Source organism: Macrobrachium nipponense, chromosome 1, assembly GCF_015104395.2.
Source record: "Macrobrachium nipponense isolate FS-2020 chromosome 1, ASM1510439v2, whole genome shotgun sequence".
NCBI classification, from domain to species: domain Eukaryota; kingdom Metazoa; phylum Arthropoda; class Malacostraca; order Decapoda; family Palaemonidae; genus Macrobrachium; species Macrobrachium nipponense.
The window spans coordinates 202,242,579-202,261,920 of NC_087200.1; the positions used below are offsets into that span (position 1 = coordinate 202,242,579).

Below are 19,342 nucleotides of genomic sequence, written 5' to 3' on the forward strand. Positions count from 1 at the left end.
CGCGGATCAGCAGATTCAGGGAGGCAGCCAACCAGTTCCTGTCTCGGCAGGAACAGGTAGCTCAGCGATGGCAAAGTCGTGATCGTACACCTGTCGTCACTCGAGAAGTTAGTCCCTCACGGGCGTCTTCACCTGCGGTCTCTTCAGTGGAGACTAAAGGAGAGTTGGTCGCAGGCACGGATCCCCCAAGCTTTCCATGTCACTGACACAGGAGGTGAGGCAGGACCTAGCCTGGTGGCTGGACGACAGGAACCTCTTAAGAGGAGTGCCCCTGCGCACTCCCCCCCCCGGACATGCAGCTGCTCTCAGACGCATCGACCGAGGGATGGGGCGCACACCTGGAGGAGTTGCTGACTTCAGGAGTGTGGTACGAGAACGACAAGCACCTTCACATCAATGTACTGGAACTCAAGGCAGCGTTCCTCGCTCTCCAAAAGTTCCAGGACCGCTTGATGGGACACTCAGTGGTGTTGATGTGCGACAACACCACGGTGGTGGCTTACGTCAACAAAACAGGGGGGCCTAGTGTCTCTCCCGTTGTACCAGTTGACTCGGCAGGTGCACGAGTGGGCACAGGCACACTCAATAGAGCTGTCGGCACGCTACATTCCAGGGAAGAGGAACATGTAGTAGCAGACACGCTCAGCCGTCGGGATCAGGTGATAGGGACCGAATGGTCTCTACACCAGGACGTGGCGGAAAGGCTCTTCGACCTGTGGGGGCGACCAGTCGTGGATCTGTTCGCCACCCGGCACAACAGGAAGCTCCAGGTGTTCTTCTCGGCCGTGCCGGACCCATGGGCAGCTGCAGAGGACGCTCTTCAACACCCGTGGGACAACCTCTCGCCTATGCCTTTCCCCCGTTCAGCCTGATTTGCAAGGTGATCAGTCGAGCGCTGGTCACCCCGAATCTCAGGATGATCCTGGTGGCTCCCAAATGGCCACAGGCCATTTGGTATCCGGACCTGCTGGCTCTCTCGCAGGAGAACCGAGAGAGATTCCCCCTTGGCACAACCTTCTCGGCCCAGCCACACATCGAGCGGTACCACCGAGCAGTCCAGTCCCTACGTCTTCACGGCTGGCAGTTATCCACCATCTCTTGCGAACGAGAGGCTTTTCTCGTAGCGCAGCAACGAGATGGCTGGAAACGTCCGTCAGTCCTCTGCAGCTGTGTACCAGGGGAAGTGGGCCGTCTTCTGTGGTTGGTGTCGTAGACGGGGTCTATCTCCTCTCAGAGCCACTCTTCAGCAGGTAGCGGATTTCCTCGTTTTTCTTCGCCGAGAGAAGCTCCTCTCAGTCCCCACAGTCAAAGGATACAGAGCCGCCTTGGCGCTCGTCCTGAAACTGAGGGGATTGGACATCTCGAACTCGTTCGAGATCTCCTTGCTTATGAGGAGCTTCGAAAGGTCTTGCCCACCCAGGGAACTCAGGCCCCCTGCGTGGGATGTGACTCTCGTCCTTAGGAGTCTGACTCGAACGCCTGTTCGAGCCACTCCGAGAGTCGTCAGACAGGGATCTGACCCTCAAGACCCTCTTCTTGCTGGCCCTGGCATCGGCGAAGAGAGTAGGGGAACTTTCATGTCTTTCCTATGATGTACGACACTCCAGGGATGGGGATCCGTGACGCTCTCGATTTCGTCCCGAACTTCGTTGCGAAGACTCAGAAACCGTCGATCCCTGACGACAGGTTCGAGTCATTCACGATTCCCTCCCTATTGGACTTCACCGATAATGATGCGGATGAGATGCTGCTTTGTCCTGTGAGGGCGCTACGGGCGCTATCTGAAGAGAACTCGACCAACCTCAGGCCTGAGTGTCGACGCCTCTTCGTTAGCACCGGCCGGTCACCAAGAAAGAAGTATCCAAGAACACTCTTTCATTCTGGCTGCGTGAGGTCATCAGGAGGGCGTATGAGGCTGATGGAGTGACGACATCCGTACGTCCCGTCCGAGAGCTCACGAAGTCAGAAGTATTGGCCCCTCGTTGGCGTTTCGTAAGAACTTCTCCGTGGCGCAGGTCCTGAAGGCAGGGGTCTGGTCTAACCAGACTACCTTTACGTCCTTCTACCTTCGGATATTGCCCACAGGTCCTTGATACCTTTTTCCTTGGGACCCGTGGTGGCTGCTCAACAAGTTGTGTAGCTAACCCAGACCCTCGCAGGCTGAACAGCATCGAGTCCTGGTGTGACTGTGTGGATGGATGTGTGAGTGAGTGAGTGACTGGCTCCCTCTTCCCATCTTTTCCTCCTCCTCTACCTGTGGGCAGAGGGCCACGGTCGTCACTACGCTGGATGAGGACGAGATGCAGGTGAGCTATATGACAGAGCCCCATCCTATCCCTTTCACTAGGGATAGGAGCAGAATATCCACCACTTATCCTTCTACAAGGGGGGGAAGTGGATGCCTACAAGAGTCAAACCCATGACTTTATATTTGCTCCTGTACAGGAACAAGTTCTTACATTGCTGGTACGAAGAGATACGCATGCCTCTCTCTTAGTACTCGGTCCAGAGGTCTGACCATTGATCCTGCGGTGCACACCCCGATCAATCGGACAGAGGCTTGGATCCCTCCCTCGCTCTTTACGACCAGAGGAGGCTTCCAAGGTTGGGCGAAACACCAGTCTGTTCACAAAAGACTCGATTCCACCCACCAAGAAGTGAGTCTTCCTATTGTAAAAGAAGGACCGAAGGGTTTGTATGCCGTGTCGGAACAAATGACAATTTGTCCAAAATTGCATTTTTCCTAACTATACAAACCTGAGGTCCTTTTACACATAGCCCCACCTCATGCCACCCCTCACTCTGCAGTTTTTGCTTGGGCCAAAAGCAAAAGTGATTTGTTTACCTCCCAGTCGCGCGCGCGCGCCTGTCGGACAAGCAGTTAACTACCGAACCCCTTGTTCGAAAGCTTACGACCTATCCAGCTGCCGCTAGTACCTTCCTATTGTAAAAGGACCTCAGGTTTGTATAGTTAGGAAAAATGCAATTTTGGACAAATTGTCATTTTGGATCAATTTCCGCTCTTACCCGGAATTAATCCTTACGATTTATTGCTGTGAAAGTGAAAATAGCAAGTGCAGTATTGTTCTTTTCATTTTCATATATTTATGATAGCATCATATTATTATGGATCAAGTTTCCGCTCTTACCCGGGAATTGATCTTTCCCCCTTTAAGTTCTATGAAGTGAATCGCAAGTGCAGTATTCTGTTTCATTTTCATATTACTTTTCACTGCTGTGCGGGGGTAGGGGAAGCGAAGGTCTGCCAGGAAGTCGTCGGAAAGCTCTCCCGCGACTCCCTTGGTATCCAATTCTTCGTCTTCTTTCCTGCCCCCCCGCTCAGCTTCCTCATATTTTGTTTTTGGGGTCTTCCTTCCGTTCGGGGTGGGGCATGTCTCCCCCCCCCGTGCGTGAGGGAACCCCTCTTACTAATTTGTCTGTGCTACCGCAGGTGCTACATCCGTGGGAGACGACCTTGGACAGGTATGGGCTACTGCGGCTGCAGGGCGTGCTTAGCATCCACGATCTGCTGCAGCGTCTAGCGAGGTCTGGGGCGGTGACCTTGGAGTGGTCTCCACTACAACCTTCACGGCCGCTTATGCTGCTTCCCCCCGCTGGTCTACATCCCCATGCTGTGTCGGTGACGCCGTCTGCCGCTTCTAGGGCCAGTCGCCGCCGTACGAGGAGGGGTATGCCGCCGCCGCCTGTGTTTTCTTGTTCGTTTTCGAGTTGCCTGCCCCAGACTTCCGCTGTTCCAGCAGCTCGCCCCTGGACCGGCCACCAGTACCAGGTTCCCGCTGGCTGCCGATATTCTACGAGGCGATGGCTGGGCCTGCCGTACCTGTCGCTGATGTGGTTCCCGTACTACTGGCTTGGCTGTCCCTTCTGTGTTTACCGCTGCGCTGTTCCTGCCGCTCCTGAGCTGGTTGCTGTTCCTGTCGCTCCTGGTTCCTGCGCCTGTCCATGCTGGTCCTGCCCATGGGTGTCTTCCCCAGTCCCAGGTCCTTCCGGACAGGTGCAGTCGGGCCGTGTTGCTTCGGCAATAGGCCCGACTCTGGCCTGGATGGAGGACCTGACGACTGTCCTGCGTGAGCTGACGAAGAAGAGGAAGGTGTCATCTTCGTCTTCGTCTGTTGCTGCCTCTTCCCTTCGACTTCTAAGGCCCATAAGCCGAAGAAGAAGAAGGCTGCCTCCCCCCCCTAAGAAGTCTCCTTCGGGAACTTCTAAGGGCCCGTCCCACCTCGGTGGGACGGGGGGTCCTTCTGCTGGTCCTCCTGCTCCTTCGGGAGCGGGGCCCGTCTTCCCTTCCGTAAGGAAGAGATAGACGGGGACCAGAGGAGTATCAGTTAGCTCTGGTACTTCCTCGCCTGGTGCTAGCGGCGATGCCGCTACGCCAGGTTCCGGCTCGGTCTCTCGTTCGCGGGAGATCCCGAGTGTACTCTCCCTCCCCAGAGACCGTGCAGCCAAAGTTTCGGCGCCAGAGTTCGCTCGGCGCCAAGACCACGGCACGGAGCAGAAGGCTGGCGAGAACCGCTCAGGTAACTCTCGCCAGGCCAGCGGCCGCTCTCGCAGCAACCAGCTGGTAACCGGGTTTTGTTTTATATTCCCCCTAAGAAGACTCCTTCGGAACTTCAAAGGGCTCGTCTCCGGTGTGACGGGGGGGGGTTCTTCTGCTGGTCCTCCTGTTCCTTCGGGAACGGGGGCCCGTCTCCCCTTCTGAGAAGAAGAAGAAGACGGGGACCAAGGGTGTGCTGGCTACCGCTGGTACACCCTTGCCTGGTCTTGGCAGCTCTGCTGCTAAGCCAGTACCGGCTCGGTTTCTCGTCCGCGAGAAGTTTCCGAGTGTACGGTCTCCTTCGGGTGACCGTGCAGCCAAAGTTAAGACGCCTGAGTTTCGCTCAGCGTCATGACCGAGGCACGGAGCAGAAGACTGTCGAGAGCCGCTCAGGTGACTCGCCAGGCCAGCGCCGCTCTCGTAGCGACCAGCCGGTACCTCGGGTGGACGTGACGGTCTCTGACCGGCCACGGGTTGAGGCTGGGAAGAGGTCCCCCAGGTCCCCTCGACCGACGGTACCAGCCTCGGCTGGTACCAGCGGTTTGACGTGCCGCGAGGACGCTCTCCGGTCTCACTGCAAAAGTGAGCTCTGCAGGTCACCTGACCGCCGCTCCCACAGGAACCTGGGCGGATACGTGACCAGCAGCAGCTCGTCTGACGCACGGGACCGTGGTCGACGTGCTCAGTCGAGCCGCTCGCCACAGGTGAGCGGCACGGCCATGGCATGCAGATCGATCCCCACCCGCGGGTTGGTGATCGGCTGCAGCCCCCCACGTACGCTGGTCCCTGCCAGCGAGCGGGGGTAGCGTCAGGTCTGTCTCTCCACTACCTTCAACTTCCTCGGGCTACACCGGGAAGAGCGAGGTAGCTAGGAGTGATCGTGAGAGGTGCGCCGCTCACGATCCCTTCACGACGCCGCACGTGCCACGTATGGTCTTAGGACCAACCAGGACGTACGCGCAAGTGATTTGGAGGCGACCGTCAGGGGGGGAGGGGGTAGTGTCAGTTCTGTCTCTCCGATACCTTCAACTTCCTCGGCATACGCCAGGAAGAGCGAGGTATATAGGAGTGATCGTGAGAGATGCGCCGCTCACGATCCCGTCACGACGCCGCACGTGCCAGGTATGGTCTTAGGACCAACCAGGACGTACGCGCAAGTGATTGGGAGGCAACCGTCAGGGATCTGTTGCTGGTCCTTCTTCTGAAGGAGGAGGGTCCCTGGGAGCTGCTCTTGTTGGAGGGACTGGATGGTCCTACTCCTCAAGACGCTGTAACTTCCGAGATTCAGAGTAACTTTGCCCAGGTTATTGCACTGATTCGTCAGCACAACGACCTGGGGGAAGGATCGCCGAATCCCACAGCAGCCCATGTCTCTGCTCGAGTCGTTTTGGGGCCCGAGAGGGAACCCAAACCGACGGTGGGTTTGGCCGCGATCGGAGCTTGCCGATTCTGTCTTGAACCAGAGTCTCTCGTCTCCGGACAAGAAGGCTCTCTCAGTTCTGGCCGGTCGATCAAGCTACTTCCACCTCCTCTACTGCGACAGCGGCGTTTCTACGTGTCTTCGGACACCGTATTTAAATACTCCTTCGGTCCTCCTGAGAGGTTTCGACCTCGACGAGGACTGGAATGAGTCGGAGGACGGTATCGCTCTCTCCTGTCAGGTGTCGATCAGCCCCACCAGACGACGTTCACAGTGGCGGCAGACCCTTACCTACAGTGAGAGTTCGTAACCCTCCTCGGGAAAACGTTTTCTCCTGACGATACGTTTTCCCAGACTCTTAAGAGGCCATCGCCGCAAGGCGATGGCTGCTCCTACTCTTCTCCAACTGCTAGTTCCACTGGGAAGGCGAGCGAGTATCCAATTCCTCCCCCATTCCCTCTCTCCTTACGGCTACGAGGGAAAGGGAGGGATCCTACAGAGATTTCTCTGTAGGATTCCACGTTGGGGACTGCGCTACCGGGGGGACCTTCGGTCCTACCTTACGTAAGCCCCGGTCGTTGAGGAGGGATCCTGCCCCATTCTCGATTTCTACGGGAATCGAGAGGACCACCAGCCGATATCGTTTGACGAATTCGGTGGGGTTTTCGCAGACTGCTTAGATTTCTACGGAATTTCTAGCGCACTCAGAGTGTTAGAGTTTCTTACGATCTCCAAACACTTAGGCGAGACCACGGTCCAAAGTGAGCGAGACGGGAATCCCCGATATGTTTACACGATAATCGGGAACCTCGCCTATGCTCGAATTCCTGGAATTTCTAGCATTAGGAAGAAGACTGCTGCTGAAAGAAGACTATCTCACAGTAGGCGACCAACCTGGAATAGAGAAGAACGGACGGGAATATCCAGTTTGGCTTGAACTATCGTCTTAGTATTCTGTTCACCATTGAAGCTTTCCTTCGAGGAAGACTTCTTCACTCTCTTTGATAGAGACCGAAGGTGGTCGATCTCCAATCCTTATTTTGTTTTCTTGAAGGAAAGAATTTAGGATGGAGATCGTTGTTCAGAATCCTACAAATATACTACGTATATTAACCTCGCGACATGATTCTGCTAAGCAGTTTGAATGGTCCGAGGGTAGGCGCATATCCTGGTTATTCTACGGATTGCGACTTAGACGAAAAGTATTCTAATTGAACTGCAACTCGGGTTGCCTGCAACCTCCCATGAGTTTCCAGTTTCAATTTTATATACTTATGGTGTGTCACAACAACACCATTTAAGCTTTTATATTTACCAGAAATTCGTTCGCATAAATATAATTGCTCGAGCATATCTTTTTATGCTCGTGGTTCTAGCCGAACGCATTCCTTCGTGGAAAGGATTACTTGGCAACTCAGGAGGACGAGTCAGCGACAGCTACTGCGTATTGAATTGCCCGAGGCATTTCAGTACCAGCTGCCGCTTTGAGATGGACGGTTGGTTATGTCTTTCTCACCTGCTTTGATTGAATACCAACCGTATCTCTGCCCAACAATCACGGACTTAAGTCTCTGATTAATGGGATTCTCGCATACATGAATGACCATCTACTGCTGTGACGCTAGTATTCATCGTCTTCGGTAATTGCGAGAATTTTAAACAGAGATATCTATTCGACTCTCATCTTTCTGTTTACCGCACGGTAACAGAATTCTGTAATAGTCTCTTGCTGCATCGTATATCGATAATGCGAATGATTTTTGCGGAATCTGAGTTGTCCTCAAATATCTTGTATTCGGAGGTGTGCAATTGTTCATTGTTCACGGATTAGCAGATGTATTGAAAGACATCGCCTACTCCCACACCTGCCAGCTCTACTTCCAAACGTTCAGCCCATGAGAAGCAGTTCTTCAGGCGGCACTACCCCTGTGTTTCATTACTGAAGAACGCCCCGCTTTCATTGCACACCGGACAGCAATGAAATGGCGTTAGCGTTTTCAGTCATTTGTAAGCACAGGTTTAGAATCTTGAGATTCCTTCTCTCGATTCAGCTGGAAGACGTAGGTTGCATTCATTGCCTACCTCGTCTTCAACGTCACATAGTGTTGTTGCTCCTTAAGCTGAGATTCACGTCTATGAGATTTTCTTGCCATCAGGGACCTCGGTCTTTTGAAGGCAATTGACTTTCGCCTTTTTGAGCTTATGCATTAAGAGAATCATCGCCGCGCCATCCGGCATCGGTGACGAACAAATATTTTATTTGTTTGGTCTCTCAGCATAACTCTTTAAAGGGCGAAGGTCACGTGACTTACCCGATGCTTGGACAACTTGCCTCTACTGATTCCGAACCAGTCAGTCGGCAGCTGTCAGAGCGCCCGAGTTCAGTTACGAACTATGCTGTGGACTTAGTTCGGTTGTTCCAGAGCAATCATTACTTCGTCTTAATAGCTTGTCAGTATGAGTACTGTACATAACCAAAGTCGAGAAGAGGGATAGGTCATACGACTATTCCCTTCTTTTCGTCTTAGGTAACTGCATGACTTCTCTTGAGAAGTCAAGCACAAAGGATGGGGATTTGTGACGCTCGATTTCGTACCGATCTTCGTAGCGAAGACTCAGAACCCTTCGGTAACTGACGATTGGTTCGAGTCCTTCACAATACCCTCCCTAATGGACTTCACCGCCTCCGATACGAAGGCTATGCTGCTTTGCCTGTGAAGGCGCGACGGAGCTGTCTGAAGAAACTCGACACCCAGGATGAGTGTGGACGCCTCTTCATCATTCTCTCGCGTTCCGCAAGAACTTCTCCGTGGCGCAGGTAATGAAGGCAGGCGCCTGGTCCAACCGGACCGCATGCACCTCCTTCTACCTTCGGGATATTGCCGACAGTTCCTTGGATCTTTTTCCTTGGGACCCATGGTGGTTGCTCACACGTTGTGTAGTTAACCCAGACCCTCGCAGGCTGAACAGCATCGAGTCCTGGTGTGACCGTAAGAATGGATGAGGAATGAGAGTGTGACTGGCTCCTCTTCCCATCTTTTTCTTCCCTCTACCTCTGGGTAGAGGGACACGGTCGTCACCCTGCTGGGTAAGGACGAGATGCAGGTGAGCTACTCAATAGAGCACCATCCTATCCCTTTCAGTAGGGATAGGAGTAAATATCCACACTTCCTCCAACAAGGGGGAGGAAGTGGATGCCAACTTGAGACAACCCATCATTTTATGATTGTCTCTTGCAAACAGGAACAAGTTTCTTGCTTGCTGGTACGAAGAGATACGCTTGCCTCTCTCTTAGTACTTGGGCCCAGAGGTCTGCCCATTGATCCTGCGGTGCACACCCCGATCAATCGGACAGAGGTTTGGATCCCTCCCTTGCTCTTACGACCAGGGAGGCACTCCAGGGTTGGACGAACACCAGTCTGTTCACCAAAAAGAGACTCAGATTCCTCCCACAGAAGTGAGTCCTTCCTATTCTTAAAGGACCGAGGGTTTGTATTACGTATCGGAACAATGACAATTTGTCGAAAATTGCATTTTTCCTAACTATACAAACCTGAGGTCCTTTACATATAGTCCCACCTCATGCCACCCCTCACTCTGCAACTTTTTGCATGGCCTCCTTAAAGCACGCGCGCACGATCGGACAAGCAGTTAACTACCGTTCTCCCCTTGTTCGAAGCTTACGACCCGTCCAAGCTGCCGCTAGTTACCTTCCTATTGTTAAAGGACCTCAGGTTTGTATAGTTAGGAAAAAATGCAATTTTCGACAAATTGTCATATTGCATCGCATGTTGGATGGTTTTACCCCACACCTATCACCTGCTTTGTAGGGGCCACTCACTGCCACTTTGTTCATTGACATGGATCCACTCCTCGGACTCTCAGAGCATGGATCCACTCCTCGGACTCTCACAGGGTAGAATACAGCATACTGACAGGGCGAGTCGTTGAGTCGCAGTCATCACGAGGCATCAAATTATACAGATATACAGCCTCTGCAATGCTGCAGCCTTTCCTTGCAGCAATGACTTTAACAGTTCGATGGCATCTCTCAGCTATACCATTTCCTGATGGAACATAAGCACATCTAAAATTAAGATGCACGCACCACTTTTTTGCAAAGTCAGCAAATAGTTTGCTACGAAAAGCAGGTCATTGTCAGTTAACAGTTCCTCCGGCGCTCCTCGTTCATAGAACACTGTCTCAAGTTGCCCGATGATGCTCTCACTGGTCTGAAAATGGAGCCGACGCCAGATGGCAAATCGAGATGGTCCACAATCAATGAGAGTAAGATACGGCCGTCCATTATAGTGAGTAATATCCATGCCAACTCTGCCACACTCTATCCACTTCCAGACTACCCTTCTGCCACTTCACTGGGGCCGGGTCTATTGACTGGCATGCCTCACAGCATTTGACAACAGCCTGTACTTGCCGCTGGTAACTCCTGGATGGACTTTCTTCACAAAATAGAGAGTTCTTCTCACACCCAGGGTGACCAGCAGCATGATGGATCTCCTTAATTCCATCACTAATGGCAGGGACAACAGAAGCACACACAAGTTTTGCATCTTGGTGACATGAACCAAGGTCCCTTAGCCAGCGCTGGGGTACACGTGTCAAACTGTCAGCTTTGTTATTGGCAGAAGACACAAGTGTAATAGACAGCTGGAGGTCACACTCTTCTATCAGTGACAAGACTATTCCTAGTTCTTCTTCTGATGAGCATTTCACTTGCGGCCTTAGTCTTAGTCAATCTGCTTTTTCCTAAAGTCCATCTGAAATCCATCTATGCACAGTAGATGAGTCAGTCATTAATTCCACCTTTTGTATCTTCCAAGCCAGTGCAAGATTCAATCCTTTAATGACTGCATCTAGCTCAGCCATATTGATGTGGCAAGAGTCGTCTTTCGCAGCCAGCTGCATCTTCCACAATGAAACATTTACTTCCACTGCAACACCAAGTGCAAGAGAACTAGCATCCACCCAGATCTTGAATTTGTCACCGGTGACATTCCACTGTCCTCTCACAGGGTCATCCTTCTTAACCTTCTCCAGAAGTTCCTGCAAACACATTTTGATGTATCATCATTAATGACGTCATCCATCCTTCAGTGACTTGATTGACTCTTCTCTTGATGAATGCTACCGCCACTCGCAGCCATCCACAAACAGGGTAATGGCCTAACAGTCTACCACAGTATGAGAACACTGCTCGCCGAGTCAATTGTCTTGGTGCATCGCCCAGGTCCATTGTCCCTTTTCCAAAAAAGACTCCCCTGCTCCCCCAAACTCTCAGCCAATGCTCGAGCCCCTTCACGCAAGTCTTTGGTGTGGCTTACTTACTAGCCCAAAATTTCTAAGATGCTACTCCTACGGCTGGCCTTAACAATATCTTCATTTACAAAGATGTCATCAATGTAAGCTGATGTTCCTTTTCTTACAATTGGGTCCTGAAGGAGAACACAGTTTAAAACAGATTTCATTACCATCGGTTTAGCAATATTCAAGCCAAACCCAGTCGAGTCAGGCAATACCTCTGGCCTTTGAAATATACAGTCTGGTATGGCCACAGAGACTCATGGATTCTTATTTGCAGGTAAGCTTTAGCCAAGTCTACTACAGATACATTCACTCCTTGCCTGCGCACTCACGTAGTTTGTCTGAGCACACATCCGAGTCTGCTGTAAATGCATCAATGTACGTATTCAGTTCTCTGAAGTCCAGTACAGGCCGCACCTTCTTTTTATTTTGCTGTACAACGCCATGAGGGGAATAAGCCCCTTAGCTGGTCCATATTTATTCTCATCATAAGGAAGCAGCCAGCCATCATTCACCCATCTTTGTAGCTCTGATTCATACAGGTCCTTTGCCTCCTGAGGTACAGAATATGCCTTTACTCATTCTCCAGGATGCCAGGCTCCTTGCCCTCAGACCATTTCCATGTAGCTGTCCAACATTTAATCACAGGATCATAAATTGCACTAAAATCACGCTCATCCACCCCCACCTTCACATCAGCAGCTGCAGAAAAAAGAGTGTCTTCCATTCCAAAACGTACACCACCCTGGGTATCGACAGTGACTCCTCCTAGAGCCCTCACACCATCCATCCCCGCCGAGAAGAAATTTAAAACCGAGGGGCATTAGAGTAGTTACGCATACAGAAATGCTGGCAGTAGCTCCATTACTGAGCTGCAAGTGCACGACGCCATTCCTTCACACACCCATTCTTGCCCACTCACAGTTATCATGCTAACTGCGCACTTGTTCCATGCCTTACAGCATGAGACATGAGCGATGCTTTGAGAACACCCAGTAGTTACTAACACGCAACACTGAAGACCCTTTACACTCAAAACAGTTACTTGGCAGAACCCCATTACTCAGTGGGTTTGGGGAGCGGAGCTGGCGCTGAGCCTCCTCTCCTTGCTTGTTTCCCGGAAAGCTGACTCAAATGTGCCCCATTCCACACACCGATAGCACTTTACCTTCTCCGAAATCGACCATTTACTCGGTTGCGAGCAAGACAGTCCCTGGCAAAGTGATTTGGTCCAAGGCATACATGACATTTCTGAACTGTTGGTTCTACTGGCACAGAACCCAAGCTTCCTGTGGGCGCCAAAACATGTTTCCACTGAAACAGAAGGAAGGTCATCTTTCAGAACCGCCCGTGCCCGAGCCAAAATCTGTTCCAGATCGAGGGCCTCCATGCGAGACCCAGCTCTCAACAGCTGACGAATTCTCTCTGGAAGTCCAGCTACAAAAGCACATGCAAGAGCTTTTTCAGAAATTCCTCCAAACAGGGATCCGAGTCGACGTAGATCAGCTAAGTAGACATCCGGTGCCTCTCCACTGTGCAACTTCCTACTGACAAAATGTTCATAGGCTACATAGGGATCAACAGCAAACGCAGCTAACAATGCCTTCTTTCACCTTGTCAACCTTCTTCCTATCTGCTGTGGGTAACTTGTAAGTACACTGCAAAAGGCACCACCTGTAAGCCGCAGAGGAATCACACTGGGCCACATCATCAACTTTCCGAAGCTTGCAAACCAGCTCCAACTTCTCCAGCCACTCCATAACAGATTGTGCGTTTCTGCCATCATACTCAGGGATCAGTTTCAAGTCGAGTTACTCTCCATACTGCCTAGATAGCTTGTGGCAGTAAAGAAACAGACTTGGTTTTTTTTCTTCTTTACTTCTTTTATTAAAAAATGATATATATATATAATGAATACAGACACACAACGATCCTTTGGTGGAGAGGTAATAATGTCCTACATGGGCTTGACTTCAACTAACCACACATACTCCTCACTCTCCAAGAGAACATCTTAAATAATCATTGACAATCAACAACAAGTAATATACAAACTCAACTAGTCATAAACGGTCATTTACACCTCTTCCTTAATAACCCACAACAACAGAAATACCTTTATACATAAACTGTCCAATTAAACCCAAACAGTAATTAACAGTTTCAAACAATAATTATACAAGGACACCAGGCGTCAAGATTCTGGAAGCCAGCTGGACGCCAAGACGCCGAACGTCAAGTATTTGAACAGCAGGACGCCAAATGTCATGAAGTTCGACACCAGGAAGCGAGAGTCAGGATTCTCGACGCCAGGACACTGGCAGGCGTCAAGATGATTCTTCGGAAGCACGACAAAGCATGACATCGCTACGTCGGTTTATGGGTCAATCAGAAGAAGGGAAGGGTGACCCCCCCCCCCCCACCCCTTCTCCTTTTCTCCGATGAAAGACTTTTCTGACGAAGAGAATCAAAGAGATCTACAGCCTTTGTCAGGCTTGAAAAGACTTATGAAAGTTTTCACGGAACTTTTTCCGGAAAACTTTATTCCAGCTGCCCCTCGTTCCCCACCGTCAGAGTACACTCTAGGGAAGACATCTAAGAAGTCGCCGACTTTTACAAAGATGGTGTTATCACGCTCTCCAAAGAGAGCGTTGAAAATTATGAAGGAAGGGATGTATCGAAGAGAGACCAAGGAAAGACAGCTTTCTCATTTCCTCCGGCCATTATTAGCATCCAGATCTAGCATCTGGTATGATACTGGAGAGGCTCTCGGTCTGGGAGTTCCCGCGTCTTCCCAAGGGGACTTCTCGAGTTGTGGACTCTTCTCGTCGGACGGCCATGGGAAAGACGAAGGTTTTTTGGTTACCTCTGAAATGGACCACCTCCTCAAAGGGTTTTTTTAGAGCCTTCGAGGTATTTAATTTTCTTAGACTGGACACTGTGATCTTGGGGAAGAAAATAGAAACCTTCAAGTCTGCTAATACAGAAGACTTGTTCACCTGATGTCTTGCATTGACAAAGCTCTTCGAGACGGGTCGAACGAACTAGCGGCTTCTTTCTCTGAGGGATCCTGAAGAAAAGGGTCCAAATGTGTTCTTTCCTTTCGAATGGGGTCACACCCATTCAAAATGCGGAACTGCTGTTTGCATTGGACCTGTTTTAATGCGCCTCTTTCAGCACAAAGAGTTGGTGAATTAGGTCTCCTCTGCCTTAGCCCAAAAGGCCCACGCAGGACTTAATATCGAGAATCCCCGATAATTGTTTTTACAATAATCGGGTGTACCACATCGCTGAATGCTCGAATTCCGGGAATTTCTAGCGTTTGCAAGAAGAACTGCTACTGAAGTAAGAATATCTCTCAATAGACGACCAACCCTGGAATACAAAAGCGAACATCCAGTTTGGCTTGAATTTTCGTCTTGGGGTTTTCTGTTTTTCACTTTTAAAGCTTTCCTTAAGGGAAGACTTCTTCACTCTCTTAGCTAGAGAAGGAAGGGTTTAGATTTCCAATCCTTATTCTCATTCCTCGAAGGGAAAAGAATTTAGGATGGAAGTTGTTGTACAGAAATCTACAAATATACGACATGTATTACTTCGAGACATGATTCTGTTAAGCAGTTGAATTGTCCAGGGGGTAGTCGCATACCGTAGTTAATTCTACGGTTTGTGACCGGGAGACTAATATCTTAATAAAACTGCAACTCGGGACTGTCAGCATCCCAGGAGTTACCAGTTTCGATTTTTAAGATACTAATTGGTATGGTCACGACAACACCACCTCAGTTTTTTGTATTTACCGAAATTCGTTTCATTTAAATATATTTGCTCGAGCATAAGAGATCCCTTTTTTAACGCTCGATTATTCTAGCCAAACGCATTCCTTCGAGGAATGGATTCCTGGCAACTCCAGGATAGCTAGAGAGCAAGAACTAACTGAGTAGGATACTGCAGAAGACACCCCAGTACTAGCTGGCTCTCCGTGATGCACGTACGGTTATGTCTCTCTCCCCTACAATCATTGACTGCCGAATTTTTTCTCTGTCCAACAATATCGGGCTTAGGTCTCTGATTAACAGGGATTCTCGCATATGAATGACATCTTCTGCATCCCCTTGGATATTGCGAGAATTTTCAACAGATATATATTCTAGACTTTTTCATCTTTATGTTTACCGCACAGTAACAGAAGTCTTTACTAGTCTCCCGCTGCATCGCATAGCGAGAATGCGGAATGTTTTCTTCAGACATCGAGTTTGTCTACATAATATCTCGTATTCGGAGGGGTGCAATTGTTCATTGTTCACCTCGAATTGACAGTTATAGTATACGGAAGACATAGCCTGCTCCCCGACCTGCCAGCTCCACTTCCATATGATCACCCACGAGAAGTAGTACTTCCCTGTGTTTTTCATTACTGGAAACCGCCCCGTTTTCATTACAACAACAACTTACAGTAATGAAATAGCTGTTAGCGTTTTCAGTCCTTTGTAAGCACAGGTTCAGAATCTTGAGAATCCTTCTCTCGATTCGGCTGTGAAGACGTAGGTTGCATACACTTTCCACCTTAGTCTTCAATGGAACATAGTGTTGTTTTCTTCTTATTGCTGAGATTCAACTACTATGAGAATATCTTGCCATTAAGGACCTCAGTCTCTAGAAGGCAACTGACTTTTGCCTATTGGCCACATGCCTTAAGAGAATCATCACCTCGTTAAGAGATTCACCACCTCGCCGTCCAGCATCAGTGACAAACAAATAGACAATTTGTATGGTCTCTCGGCATAACCCTTTAAAAGGCAAAGATCACGTGACTTTCTCGGATGCTTAGACAATTTGCCTCACAACACAGTCAATAGGCAGCTGTCAGAGCGCCCGAGTCAGTTAACGGTCTACGCTGTGGACTTGGTAGGTTGTTCCAGAACAATCATTACTTAATTCCCTAATGATTGTCCCAGTATCCCATACCCATGGACAACCCCACCCCCATGGAGTGTCGCTGTCTTATGTCCTATCCATTGCCGATAAGAAGAATCTTCGCTGCAATAGGATAGGAGAATAAGAGACTCTTCGCTGCAATAGGATAGGAGAATAAGAGACACTTCGCTGCAGACTTTAAGAGAAGTCGTAACGTTACAACCTCGACCATTAAGCGATACATAAGCATGTTCACAGATGTCTTCAATGACTTAAACGTGTCTGAATATAAAGATCTCCAAAACCTTCTCAGATCCTTCGACACTACTAAGGCGAGACTACAGTCCCCTCCAGCATGGAATCTGGACGTAGTCCTGAAGTTTCTCATGAGTGATAGGTTCGAGCCTTTACAGGAAACACCATCATTTAAGGACCTCACTATGAAAACTCTCTCTAGTTAGTCTAGCGACAGCGAAAAGAGTCTGTGAAATGCCTTCAGCAAAGCTGTAGGTTTCAGACAGGGCAATGCTATCTGCTCTCTACAGCTGGGTTTTCTAATGAAGAACGAACGCCTTTCTCAGCTCTGGACCAAATAGTTCTAGATTCCAAACCTGTCGGATCTCTCAGGTAAGGAAGTAGAGAGAGTTCTTTGTCCGGTAAGGGCTCTGAGGCATTACCTGGAAAGAACGAAGCATTTACGTGACAATTCAGAGGGACTTTGGTGTTCTGTTAGAAAGCCCTCTCTGCAAATGTCAAAGAATGCGCAATCCTTTTTTATAAGGCATTTAATCAATTAAGCACATTCAGCATGTAATGAAGCGGATCTCAGGCTACTGAAAAGTGAAGACTCATGAGGTTAGGGCCGCAGCAACCTCTGTAGCTGTTAATCAGAATAGATCCCTTCAAAATATCCTGGACGCAACCTTTAGGAGAAGCAAATCAGTGGTTGTGACGCACTATCTGGGCAAGTGCAAACTCTGTATGAAGACTGCTATGCTTTGGGACCGTTCGTAGCAGCTCATCCAGTAATGGGACAAGGGACTACCCCTGAAATCCCATAACCCAATACCCTTGTTCTTACCTTGGGACTATTGGTATTTTGTGGTTGTTTGTGGAGACTGGATGCAGTCTCCCACAATCATTGATCCTTAGTCAGGTGGTCAACTTGTTCCTTGGTAGCGCCCGGAACAAGGGTATTGTAGGGAGTCCCCCCCTAGTCACATAGAGTTTGACCGGTTGTCAGTCTCCAAGAGGTCTTCAGCCCCCTGGGTGGATCGCTGGATCTCATAAGGAAAGCAGACATAATGAATCAGGATATCATTGAAGTCAGCTTCCTTAACAGGTACGAACCCGTAAGTTTGTTTTTGATAACTCTTATGTCAGTTCCAACGATGATAGCTGTCTCTGACCCTCCACCAAAGGTGTCAATCAGCTATATATATAACTACCAGGTGAGTTAGATGTTTGAAAATGTTATTTGTTCCGACACGGCATACAAACCTTCGGTCCTTTTACAATAGGAAGGTTACTAGCGGCAGCTGGATAGGTTGTAAGCTTTCGAACAAGGGGTTCGGTAGTTAACTGCTTGTCTGACAGGCGCGCGCGCGCGACTTGGAGGTAAACAATCACTTTTGCTTTCGGCCTCACAGCGAGTAGACGTGTGTGTTCTACTCTCTCAGCCCGCTTCTCGTCGTTTGCTTTCTATCGTTTGTATGGTTGTGTTTTCTCTTTCTGTGAAGAATCATTGTAAGTACAATCATTTCCTTTATAATTATTCATTTATCAAGTGAATTATTGATCGATGATGGATTCTCCGCGCCCCGCTACCATCCGGCGATTGTGCCCGGGAACCGAAGGGCGTAAAATGCGGAAAATTCCGCTCATTCCCAGAAATCGATCCTCATGTGCGTGTGCTCGGTGTCGGGGGGCGTGAGTGTACCCGCGCCGAGCCTTGTGATGTATGTGCGTCTTGGTCGGGAGGCGCAGTGGGGCAATGTACAGAGCGGGTAGGAAGAAGCGAAGGCCGACAAAGGAGTCGTCGGAGAGCTCTCCCACGACTCCTTTGGTTACGGACACTTCGTCTTCTTTCCTGCCCCCCTGCTCAGCTCCCACGGTTGGGCGTCTTTCCCTGCGGGGGGGGGTTTCCAGGTCCATCTCCTCACCCGACCTGTCGAGTGTGGAGGAGGGCGCTAGGTACCCTGACGTTGAGTTGTACTCTGGGTCCTCTATCTGTTCGTCTACACCGCGCGGACGGGTAGAGGCCCCTGCTAATCACCAGACCTTTGCTTCCTCAGGTGCTGTTGCTGCGAAGGACGACCTTGGACAGGTGTGGGCATCGTTGGGCTTGCAGGCGTGCCGAGTGTCCAGGGGCTGCTCTAACCATCTAGCTGGCTCGGTTGCGGTCTCGCATGCCACGGTGACCACCACTACACGACCTTGTCGACCCCTGGCTATTGCTTCACCTCCTCATCTGGTATACCCCGCATGCGGTGTCTGTAACACCAACTTCATCGGTGCAGGGGCCAGGGCGCCGTACCACACGGGGGAGTGTGATGCCACCGCCGCCTGGGTTTGCCGTGCTGCCTCGACGGACTTCGTGTGCCCGAAGAGCTCGCCCCTGGGCCTCCCGCCGGTGCCGAGGATGTCGGTGTCGCTGGTCCGTCCTCCTGGCCTTGTCTGTACCTCCTGCCGTCCTGCCGTACCTGACCCCGCTCCGCTAGATGAGTGATGTGATGTTGCCGACCACCGCTGCCGTTCCTGTACCCGTTCCTGCCGTCTCCGTTCCTGCTGTTCCTGTGATGCCTGCACCTGCTGATGTCGTTCCTGTTCGTGGCGCCGCTGCTCCCGATGTCGGTCTGTCTGGACAGGTGCGTCCGGGCCCTGTTGCTTCGGCAACAGCAGCCCCGGCTCCGCCCTGGATGGCTGACTTGACATCGGTCCTGAGGAAGCTGACGAAGAAGAAGAGGAAGAGGAGGAAGGTGTCGTCGTCGTCTTTGTCGTCTTCTTCGTCGTCGTCTGCCGCCTCTCCCCCTTCATCTTCTAAGGCTTCACAGCCTAAGAAGAAGAAGGTCGCCTCCTCCCCCCCTAAGAAGTCTCCTTCGGGAACTTCTAAGGGCCCGTCTCGCTCCGGT

General features: G+C 50.4%; 3 protein-coding genes across 22 annotated transcripts in view; 1 reads left to right on the forward strand and 2 right to left on the reverse strand.

Moving 5' to 3' along the window:
* LOC135220022 (uncharacterized) overlaps positions 1–19,342 on the reverse strand; it is an 875,986-nt gene that overhangs the window by 445,541 nt on the left and 411,103 nt on the right. The window lies entirely within an intron of this gene.
* The window catches only part of LOC135220025 (CD209 antigen-like protein E), a 677,021-nt gene that overhangs the window by 77,731 nt on the left and 579,948 nt on the right, over positions 1–19,342 (forward strand). The gene's annotated exons all lie outside the window — the stretch shown is intronic.
* Positions 1–19,342, reverse strand: part of LOC135220027 (CD209 antigen-like protein E) — a 596,816-nt gene that overhangs the window by 32,381 nt on the left and 545,093 nt on the right. The window lies entirely within an intron of this gene.